The sequence below is a fragment of the Sardina pilchardus genome, chromosome 9 (genome assembly GCF_963854185.1).
Source record: "Sardina pilchardus chromosome 9, fSarPil1.1, whole genome shotgun sequence".
Classification (NCBI taxonomy): Eukaryota; Metazoa; Chordata; class Actinopteri; order Clupeiformes; family Clupeidae; genus Sardina; species Sardina pilchardus.
In genome coordinates this window covers 11,100,566-11,111,091 of record NC_085002.1, presented here as the reverse complement: position 1 = coordinate 11,111,091, position 10,526 = coordinate 11,100,566, and positions in this window count along the sequence as shown.

The following is a 10,526-nucleotide window of genomic DNA, read 5'->3' as shown; positions in this document are numbered from 1 at the left end:
CCTTCAATCATTCGCTCGTTTGATCATAGCTAAAGAAATGTACGTAATTGTGATTACAATATTGGTTGTTTCCTAAAATTGCAAAACAGAGTTGTTACTGTTTTGTTTGTAACATTGAATGGCATCATTTGCATTCACTGTTGAAAGTCAAATCATTAACTTGAACAAAGCTAATTAGCGAGATTTTGAAAAATAGCCAAGAATGTGATCTTAGATGGCGAGTTGAAGCAGCAGAGAGGACTATGAAAATATCCGCTTGCTATCAAAATGTTTACTTCATACACTTTCACTCCTTTCCTCTCCAACTCTCTCTCCCTCTTCCTCTATCTCACTTTCTCTCCCAATCCCTCCCTCTTGCTCTCTCTCTCCCTCTCCCTCCCTTTCTGTCCCTCTCTTATCTGCAGTCCCTGTGCTGCTCCTGAGACCTTGGATTGAGAGATCTGAAGCGTTGCTCTTGTCTGACCCTCTCAGACAGATGGAGATCCTCTTCACTCGTATCCCCCCTTCCCCTCCCTCCCCGTCTCTCTCCCTTCCAACACTCCAGCCCAACCCAACCTGCTGTCTCTGTGCAGATCCATTGAGTCTCTCAAAGTTAAAACTTTTTTTCTCTCTTTCTACAGTCCATAATTCTTTTTCTCTCTTCCTTACTCCTCTGTTTTTTCTTGTCCTTTTTTCCATTCACTCTCTCCCCCATTCTGTCTCTGGTGCAGTACTGAGTAGGGCATTCAGGTGGAGAGGTCTGTAAGGAGGGTTTGTGGAGCAGTTGAAGCAGGGGTGATAGTGGTGGTGTAGTGAGGTGGGGAACGGACGAAGATGCACTCAGTGGGCCTCTGCACTAATGTTGGATGGCAGGCACTCACAAACATGAAAGCCATACTGAGGAGCAATCATCTTGATGCACTTACCATCCAGAGAAGGGTTCTTCTGATGCCAGACTGACTTCTTCAGAACTCCTAGAAGAGAGAAGACAGGAACTCCGTACAATGGCATATGTCTGTCCTCAACTCCCCCTGTTTCCCGCAGGGTCTCTTGAGTCCAGTTGTCAGTTTCACCAACGTTTTTTTGGTCTCCTTTTGGGTCGTGTAGGGTTTTATTCATCTCCTCTCTCTCTGTCCAATGACAGGGTTTGGCATTCCCTGCTGTTCTGTCCCCTCTGATTCCCATCCAAATGCCGTGAGCCCCCCCTTCCTCCTCTGCCCCTTCCTACCCACCCCCCACACACAGACGGCGAGACGGTCCTTAGAACTGCCCCTGTTCCTCGCAGCTCCCCTCCAGATGGGACTCTTCCGCTGTGGTCTTTTTCTCTTTTCTATCCCTCTCTCTTTCCCTCTCTTTTTCTCTCTCTCTCTCTTCCTTTCTCTCTGTCTCTCGCCAGACTGCAGTGTGACTAAATCCGTGTGGAGGAGGGAAACATCTGCAGATAAGAGAGCCACTTTTATACGGCGGAGGAAATCAAGGGGCCCCGTGCCAGACACACATCAGACAATGTGTTTAACAGAGGCGCGATGGACCTGTAACACCGGGAGCCCGACGGCAGAGCATGTTCCTCGCACTGCAAGGGGAAGCGAAAAGGGGGGGGGGGGAGCTTTCCTCCTCCCCCCCCCACCCTTCACACTCACACCTCTTGTAGTCACTCCTTCACACTATCATACTTGTGGCATGTCTTCTTTAAGGCTTCCCTCCCCTCTCTTTTTTCCCCTGGTACCCTTTCTCAGACTTTGCACGTGTGTGTGTGTGTGTGTGTGTGTGTGTGTGCGTGTGTGCGCACGCCTTGGAGTATGGTGTCAAAGTAACAAGCCAGAACTCTGAAGTCGGTGAGCAACGCCGAGCCTGTGTGTGATCGAGCATCGTTGTGCTCTGGATGCCCCAGATCTTTTCCCCCCGCCAGCAACATCGCTCGCCCTGCAGATCCGCCACGCTCGTTAACCATTCCGAAGCTGTTTGGACAGGCACGCACCCGCACCTCCGGAGGACTTACTCACAAAGGCAGCTAGCTTCAACGGCTCCAGTCAGCAAGACGGGGCTACGTGTGCAGCATGAGAACGGCGCCCAGGGTATGAAATAATAATCCTGTTAGTTCTATCGTGTATTTTCGGTGCGGCAATTGTGCCGGCGTCATGCCTCGCACACCGACAGTCTCTCCAGACCACACAATAGCTCTCAAAGGCTCCTCTGGCGCTAATGGTGTATTTTGGATGGAGATTTTGTCATTTCTGAGGTAGATGAGCGCTTCGTCGGATGACGGGTGATGGATGATCATGGTTTATCCAGGACAGCATCAGCGGTACGCAGGAAGAAAAGTATATTTTGGCAGAGTGAAGTAGAAGCAGGAAAGTGCATTCTCCTGCAGTGAGAAATGCTTATGAAGGAAGGACATTTTTCTCTGTCAATATGTGGTGTTTGTCCATTCTGTGTGTGTGTGTGTCTGTGTCTGTGTGTGTGTGTGTGTGTGTGGGTGTGTGTGCACACGCGCAAGAGAGAGACAGGGAAGCAGTTCATTATGCTAAAACAGTGAGATCTTTAAAGAGTATGTTTATGTTTGTGATAGATTCTCAAGGTTTCAGCTACTAATGCGTGAACGGATTGGACTTGACAGTGCATCCATCCCAAGATGCTTGTTAACATACACACACATACGCACACACACACACACGCACACACACACACAAACAAACACACAAATGTCATTACTCTATGGACATGTATTCAGGACACCGCTTCAGTCGTGGACTCGTGGCCATTATCTCTTGTGTTTGGGATTGTTTAGCATGCAGAGCCTTGCCCAGGTGGCTGGTTGCAGAGGCCAGAGGCTGCTGATCCATCCTTTGACGAGGGGACATGCCAAATTCATGGATCATTCTCTGTACTCAGCCGTGAGGAGATCCTCACCATCACCAACATGTGTGCAGCAAACGTTGTAGTGCTTTATACAGCTCTCACTGCAGTAGCTGCTGTCCAGGCTGAACGAATGATAAGCTATGTGTCTAAAGCCTGCACCAGTGGACGGACATCAAAAGGCCTGTCAGTCATCCACCAGTATCACTTTCACTCTTCACTTCCCTCCTGTTGCTGCCCCGTCTTTTCATCCTCAGCTCTTCAACCTAAAAAAGATCGCACAGATCAACAGTGTCAGACTGGGGCTACCCATTGTTATGATGACCTCAGAGAGTCACTGCTGTCAACTTGGGTGACAGGCAACTGAACTGCAAACTGTAAAGTCCTCCCTGATTTGAACAGGTGGAGTTGTGCGCACAGGTTCGCTTGCCAGCCCTCACAACCACTTCTGTCAAAGTGGCATACAACACCCATGAGCTCTGATCTAATAAACCTGTGCATTAGTGATCTCATTCTTACCATGGCACGCTTTACATTGTTTTATATGTGTTTGTGGGAGTATGTGCATGTGTGTAGTGTATGTGTGTGAGGGAAAGATGGACAATGTACTGTGTTTGTGTGTAGTGTATGTGAGGGAAAGATGGACTGTGTGTGTGTGTGTGTGTGTGTGTGTGTGTGTGTGTGTGTGTGTGTGTGTGTGTGTGTGTGTGTGTGTGTGTGTGTGTGTGTGTGTGTGTGTGTGTGTGTGTGTGTGTGTGTGTGTGTGTGTGTGTGTGTGTGTGTGTGTGTGTGTGTGTGTGTGTGTGTGTGTGTGTGTGTGTGTGTGTGTGTAGTGTATGTGAAGTAAAGATGGACACTACTGTGTGTGTGTGTGTGTGTGTGTGTGTATGTTTGTGTGATTGTGTGTGAGAGAAAGATGGAAAATGTACTGTTTGTGTGTAGTGTATGAGGTAAAGATGGAGAATGTACTGTGTGTGTGTGTCTGTGTGTTTGTTTGTGTTTGTGTGTACATGTCCATGAGGCATAGTTCTCTGTATTTACCACAGCACACTTGAGAGAGACGAAAGAGCGCCAAGAATAGCTCAGGACACTGGATCTTCAGCTGCACTTCAAAATCCTGTCTCAGGTAGATGCAGACGTCTGGGCCGAAGAGGCTGCTAATGCTGGGTCTCAGACCAGCCTCTCCACCCCCTGCTCTCAGCACCAGCCCCGGCACTGCCCCGCTCATCTCATCCCTCTGACGCGATCGATCAGGGGAGCCATTTAGTTTGATGGCTCCCAGTCAATACCAGATTGATCTCCATCTTGCGGGAAGGAATTCCTCGGGCTGAGTTATTCTGCCGACTCATTGCGCGGGCCGAGGCGCTGAATAGATTGTTTTTGCTGCGGGCTCCTCGTCTCTGAGTGAAAAAAAAAAAGATGACAGAGCAATTATTTTATTCAAAGCATATTGACGTAACTCAGCGACGGGTAAAATGGTGATTTATATCAGTTTGCGCAGGCTGTCAGAAGAGAGAAAACCTGTTATTCATCAAGTCTTTCTTTCCACTTAAGTCGGTGGTTTAGAATTACATTAACAGATTAAAAAAAAGGGCAAGTGAAAAGAGAGGCAAAGATAAACAAACAAAAAAGTATGTGCGCTTATCTTGCTAAACCTATGTTTCTCCACAGTGCTTTTCTATATTACCCTTCTTGTTAGGTCTATGTCTCCTTATACTGCCCTTCTCGTTAGACCTATATGTTTCTTTATACCACTCTTCTTAGGTTTATGTTTCTTTATATTGGCCCTCTTGTTAAACTTATGTCTCTGTCCTTTGTGCCCAGACACAGTTGGCAGTTCTCTCAGCTCCCCTATCCGCCCCCACACTGCGTAGGCTGTCAGTGGATGTCGTCAGCTCGTATGTTTGGCATGTTTGCACCTCTGCCCTCTCCTTCCTCGGCACAGGGGTGGGACATCCTCCGGTGAACCCCGCATTCATTGAGGAAAGGATTTACGGCCCGGCGGACAGCCGAGCGCAAACCCCCCCGCCGTAAATCTCCGAGGGCAGAGAGCGGCCGGCCAACCGTCAGGCTTCATCCTGTGGTGCCGCGCAGGAATAGTCTCTGCTGATCTCTGTCATAAGGTATGGACGTGACATGTTGTTATCGTGGCACTCTTGTTCATCGTCTGGGGAAGTGTGTGGGGGTGTGAGTGTGTGCAGTGGATATGTGTGAGGGAAAGATGGACAATATACAGTGTGTGTGTGTGTGTGTGTGTGTGTGTTTAAGCTAAATTTGGATTATCTTGTCATGATACTATATCCTGTTTGTCGATTCAAAAAAAGTGTGTGTGTGACTGTGTATAGAGCATGTATGTGAGTGGAAGATGCACAAAATTGTGTGTGTGTGTGTGTGTGTGTGTGTGTGTGTGTTTGTGTGTGACCGACTGACTGACTGTGAATAGTGTGCGAAGTGAAGAGTGAAGATGGACAATATACAGTGTGTGAGAGAGCGAGAGTGAGAGAGAGAGAGGGAGAGGGAAAGAAAGAGAGAGAGCGAGAGAGGGAAAGAGAGAGTGAAGTGTTTGGTAGGATGGATTGCCGCTGCATAACTTAGCAGCCCCTTGAAGACAAGTGTGAACATACTGAGGCGGCCAGATCTGATGCTGCGTAAATTATTAATGACCTGTGGCGCCCGGGTGGTGCGTAAGGGAAGACGTACCCGCAGGTCAAGAGCACTATCCCTGCTATCTGTCATATCTTCATCAATCATGACCCCACCACAGGGCTTAACTCTCTCTCTCTCTCTCTCTCTATCTCACTCTCTCTATCTCTCTCCCTTTTCATTCTCTTTCTTCTCTCTCTCCCTCTCTCGCTCTCTCTGTCTGCCTCTCTCTCCGTCGCACACTCTCTCTCTCTGTCTGTCTCTCTCTCTCTCCTCCATTCATATGGATACACGGCACGCACAGCATACTCTCCCTTCTCTCCCCCTCTAATGCTCTACCAGGATGTCTGGACTGTTTCAGATGTATGTGCCCGAAGCTGGTTTATTCCCCTTATTCTGCTCCGCCACCATCAGACACTGGCCTTGATTGAAATGTTAATTTTTAGCTCTAGTGGAAACACTCCCACGTATATAAAGCAGACATTATTAAAGGCCGTAGAAGGGGGGAAAAACAGATTAAAAGAACCTTCTCGCTAGCATGCATGAAAGATGAGGAGGCAACACGGCTTCCATTCTCACTGACCAACTCTCAGATCTGATTGGCAGCGCTAATAGGCTGTAATCTTCTTAATTTCACAATGAGTAACTCCGCTTAGAAATGCTTTCCTTTTCTCCCTTAATGTAAGCACCCTGTCATTTTGGGTAATTACCACAAGACAAATAACATCGGCATGAATCCATTTAGATGCGGAGTGCAATCGTTCTTGACCTCCTCACTGCACTGGAATGATCAAGTGTGTGAACTCCATAATTTTCCGCTATTATCTGTGCATAATTAATGGGTGTAGGTTGCAGTAGATTCGCTATCTGCTGGTCGGGACATAAATCCTGTTGTTATCAGTGACTTTGGTGTCACATTATCACATTAAGATGGTGGAGATATGTGGTGTGTGTGTGTTCATGTGCATGTGTGTGTGTGTGTGTGTGTGTGTTTTGGGGGTGGGGTGGTGACAGTGTAAATGGATGACATCTGCATATTTACTGCATTTTGCATGTATGATAAATTCACCGTTGCCAAGTAAAGTGGTCCACATTGACAAATGAGACTGGTATGTCTCTTCATTATGTGACTATTACTATTGCACAGGGTCAACGAGTTCCCATTAATAAGCAGATTATAGTACTAAGCATGCACACACACACACACACACACACACACACACACACACACACACACACGTGCACACTCACACACACAGACCTTCTCATCCTCTCTCTCCCCTTCCTTGTATTCTCACCGTGTGTGTGTGTGTGTGTGTGTGTGTGTGTGTGTGTGTGTGTGTGTGTGTGTGTGTGTGTGTGTGTGTGTGTGTGTGTGTGTGTGTGTGTGTGTGTGTGTGTGTGTGTGTGTGTGTGTGAGAGTGCAGACATATGTGCGCAGAGGGGAAATTCAATCAGGGGCCATTAACAAAGCACACCTGGGCTGTCACTGGCAGCCACGACACCCTTTAAAACCGTGACTCCAGCCACACAGCAGCAGCTGCTGTGTCTGCACCTCTGCTTCACACACACACACACACACACCCACACACTCACAGAGAGACACACACACACACACACACACACACACACACACATGCATGCACACACACAGACACACACCCACACACTCACAGAGAGACACACAGACACACACACACACACACACAACGCGCTCCGCGTTTGTTTTCGTCTGGAAGTGCGGCTCGGCCGTCCTTCCTCCGCGTCTGGTTTAGGGCTTTGTCTGCGTCGTTAAAGTTTCGCTCGTCGAGACGCTTTTTCGACTGAGCCCCGGTGACAGCAGCCATCTCGGAGCTCCCGAGCGCTCGACTGCACGGCCATTATGCGCGCTACAAATCATGGAGGAAGCAAGCCGTCCACCTGGCCCGGCTCCAAATGTGTCTTTCCATTTGGGCTCCGTCCAAACAAAACCCCCTCGAAAAAACGGCCGAGCGGAGCCAAAGCAGCCTTAATGAGTGATCCAGGGAGAGAGACGAGAGGCAATGCACACTCATTCACTCAATCCACTCGGGGCTTGGGGAGAGGGAGGGGGGGGGACTTAAAACAGCCCCGAGAAGAATGGGCCTCCTTCATGAAGAAGTGCAATTTGTGTTTCTACTGTTACCGGGGCTGATCCAGAATGACAACAGCAACTATGATCGCTCTAGCCGAGCCCAGTGTGGGTGGAGGCCTGGCCTGCGGGTAGGATGACATGGGAAAAAAAAGCTTCCATCCCAAAGCCGCAGATTGCAGAATACACCCGAAGATCTCACTGATAGTCACTGATAAGCTAGCTAACCCTTGACTGTTTGACTCACCGTGTGACGGGCTAATTAATTGCTGAGAAAACACAACTGAGCCACAGTTGGATGATTTCCCCCCCCACCCCCCCCCCACCCCCACATTGGAAACCCATGGGGAGGGCTTCTGACGCCACTAGTGCACTGATGCAATGACTGGTGCGATTTGCATCTGCCTGTGGGATTCAAAACAGTGGTTCTCGCTGTCAAGGAGAGGTCGAATACATTGCCCCTCGGCAGTCCATCTCTTAAAGATCGGCCCTCCTTGCACGGCTGATGGGCTATGGGGGGGGGGGGGGGGGGTCCCCAGAGGGAACAAATTAAGCCAGAACAACGTATGCATTCACGGCCGCACCACGAGGCTCTGTGGATAAAAATGTCTTCTAAGTGACTAAATGTAAATGCAAATGAACAATTCCTCGGCGTGGTGTACAGGGCCAGCCCTCGCTCCGAGAAACGTCCTGGCAACAAGGCTTTCATCTCTAACTGCAGGCGTGTTAAAGAGCATCCCCCAGGCTTAATCACATCTTGTTATTAAATCTTTTTCTAGCTCCACAGAGAGCACTCACACTCTCTCTCTCTCTCTCTCTCTCTCTCTCTCTCTCTCTCCCTCTCTCACTTCATTTTTGGCTTGTTCTGCCATGCTTACTTCTCTTCTGAGCTTGGCTTCATTCTTTCTATCAACACTAGCACAACTGTATCAATAAACGAATCCTGAAATGACACTGAAATGTGGAAAAGACACAGATAAGAGATACTTTCTTTGAGAAAACCGTATCAGTTGGACAGCTCCTTGTACTGATAGGGACGTACATAAGGAACAGACATACTGTGCCTCACTGGCGCTGCAGTCTTCACAATGAGAAGCCCACATCTGTCACATCTGTCAATGAACTCCCCAGATTACAGACACAGAGAATAATAAAACTGAGTTTTCGTCGTATATAACCATCAAGTGTTACATTTCTTGGTAACTCAATTTAATGCTTCGTGGCAAACTGGCGTTATTCTCAGACACAAAGATGCTTTATTGGAACCTCATTCCAATAGCTATCAATATTCCAGACCTTTCAAACCCTGCCCTGTGTCGATACGTGTCCAGTCATTTTTCAACCAGCAGGCAAGTCATGTAGGGCCATTTTGCTCCTGGGAAAAGCCCTAGAATGTTATCTGTTCTGGGCCAGCTAGCCTGGACGAGCCAACGGCACTCTGAAGAGCAGAGCAGAGCTGAGCTGAGCACGCTCAGACTCCTCTACTCGGCACACGCCGTGTTTTCCGTGACTGCTCCGACATGGTGAGAGAGCCTTGGCAGAGAGAGAGCTCGAGAGCTATAATGAAATGCAGAGAGGGAGAGAGGGAATGAGCAAGAGAAGGAGAGACAGAGAAAGCGAGTGAGAGACGGGGAGGGAGGGAGGGAGGGAGGGAGGGGTGGGGGCTAAGAAGGTGAGGGAGAGAGTGAGACAAAGACAGAGGGAGGGAGAGGGGGAGAGAGAGAGAGACAAAGACAGAGGGAGGGAGAGGGAGAGAGGGTGGGAGAGAGAGAGAGAGGGAAAGGCTGAGAAGGTGAGAGAGAGGGAGAGAGAGTGGGAGAGTGAGAGAAAGAGAGAGGGAGAGGCTGAGAGAGGGGGAGGCTGAGAAGGTGAGAGGGAGGGAAAGAGAGTGGGAGAGAGGGAGAGAGAGAGTAGGAGCGTGTGCCAGTCTTATTTCAGGCTCTGCTGAGGATGGCAGCACTCCTGCTGAATGGCTCCCTCTGTGCAGGGGGAGTCTGCCCGGGTGTTGCCGGGACGTTATGATCTTGTCTGAAATGTCAGTACCTACACGTCGGAGCCCAGCCGCTGCCTTTAGCGCCAACCCTGTGGGCCAGGCCGCCGCCAGTTGGCAGTGCCCGCCACACCACCGCCGCTTGCCGAGAAGCCTACCACACAGCTGCAGCCTCAGCCGTCCCTCCGGAGCTATGTGGGCTTATTTTCTTGGGGGGGTTGGGAAGAGGGGGGAATGGGCTTCGAGGAATACGAGCAGTGCAGTTCAGCTCAGCTGAAACGCGTTGTGGAGTCGATTGGCCGGGGTTGAGGCAGTGGGGAGAGAGTGAGGGTTTGTGTGCTGTGCTGCGGGTTTCCTTGGTTACTCTCCGTGGAAACACATCTTTTCTCTGGCTTGCCTCTGTGGTTCCAAGAGCAGATTATATATCGCCTTACATTTCATGCATACGCCTTAGTATGTTTCTCATGCCTGGTGTAGGGAAGAAGCAAAACATCGACGACTGATTTAAATATTTTGTCACTGGCTGTGTTTTTTTTGTGGATTTAAAATGGGAAGATTTAGATCATACAGATTCAAGCTTCTCATAGATCATTGCTTCAAGTCGATGCGCAAAAAAAAAAAAAAACAGTGTGTCTACTGTGATCTCTATATCCTCTGTGCTTCAGCCCTGTGTTTAAAGCTGCTTGACTTGTTGAGCCTCAGAAGCCCAGGGAAGGTTCTTAAGGGGTTTCGTTTTTTGTCTGCTGTGACTGAATCCTCAGTGAGCTGCCACTCAAGCTCCACCTCCACCCCCCCCCCCCCACACACACACATCCCCCTCTAAGCGAGCCGCAGGGAAGGATGACCCACCGCAGGCAGATACAGACACACACACACACACACACACACACACACACACTGACTCGTCTGCTCCCTCTCTCTATGATTGAGCTGCCTGGGGGAAGTGAG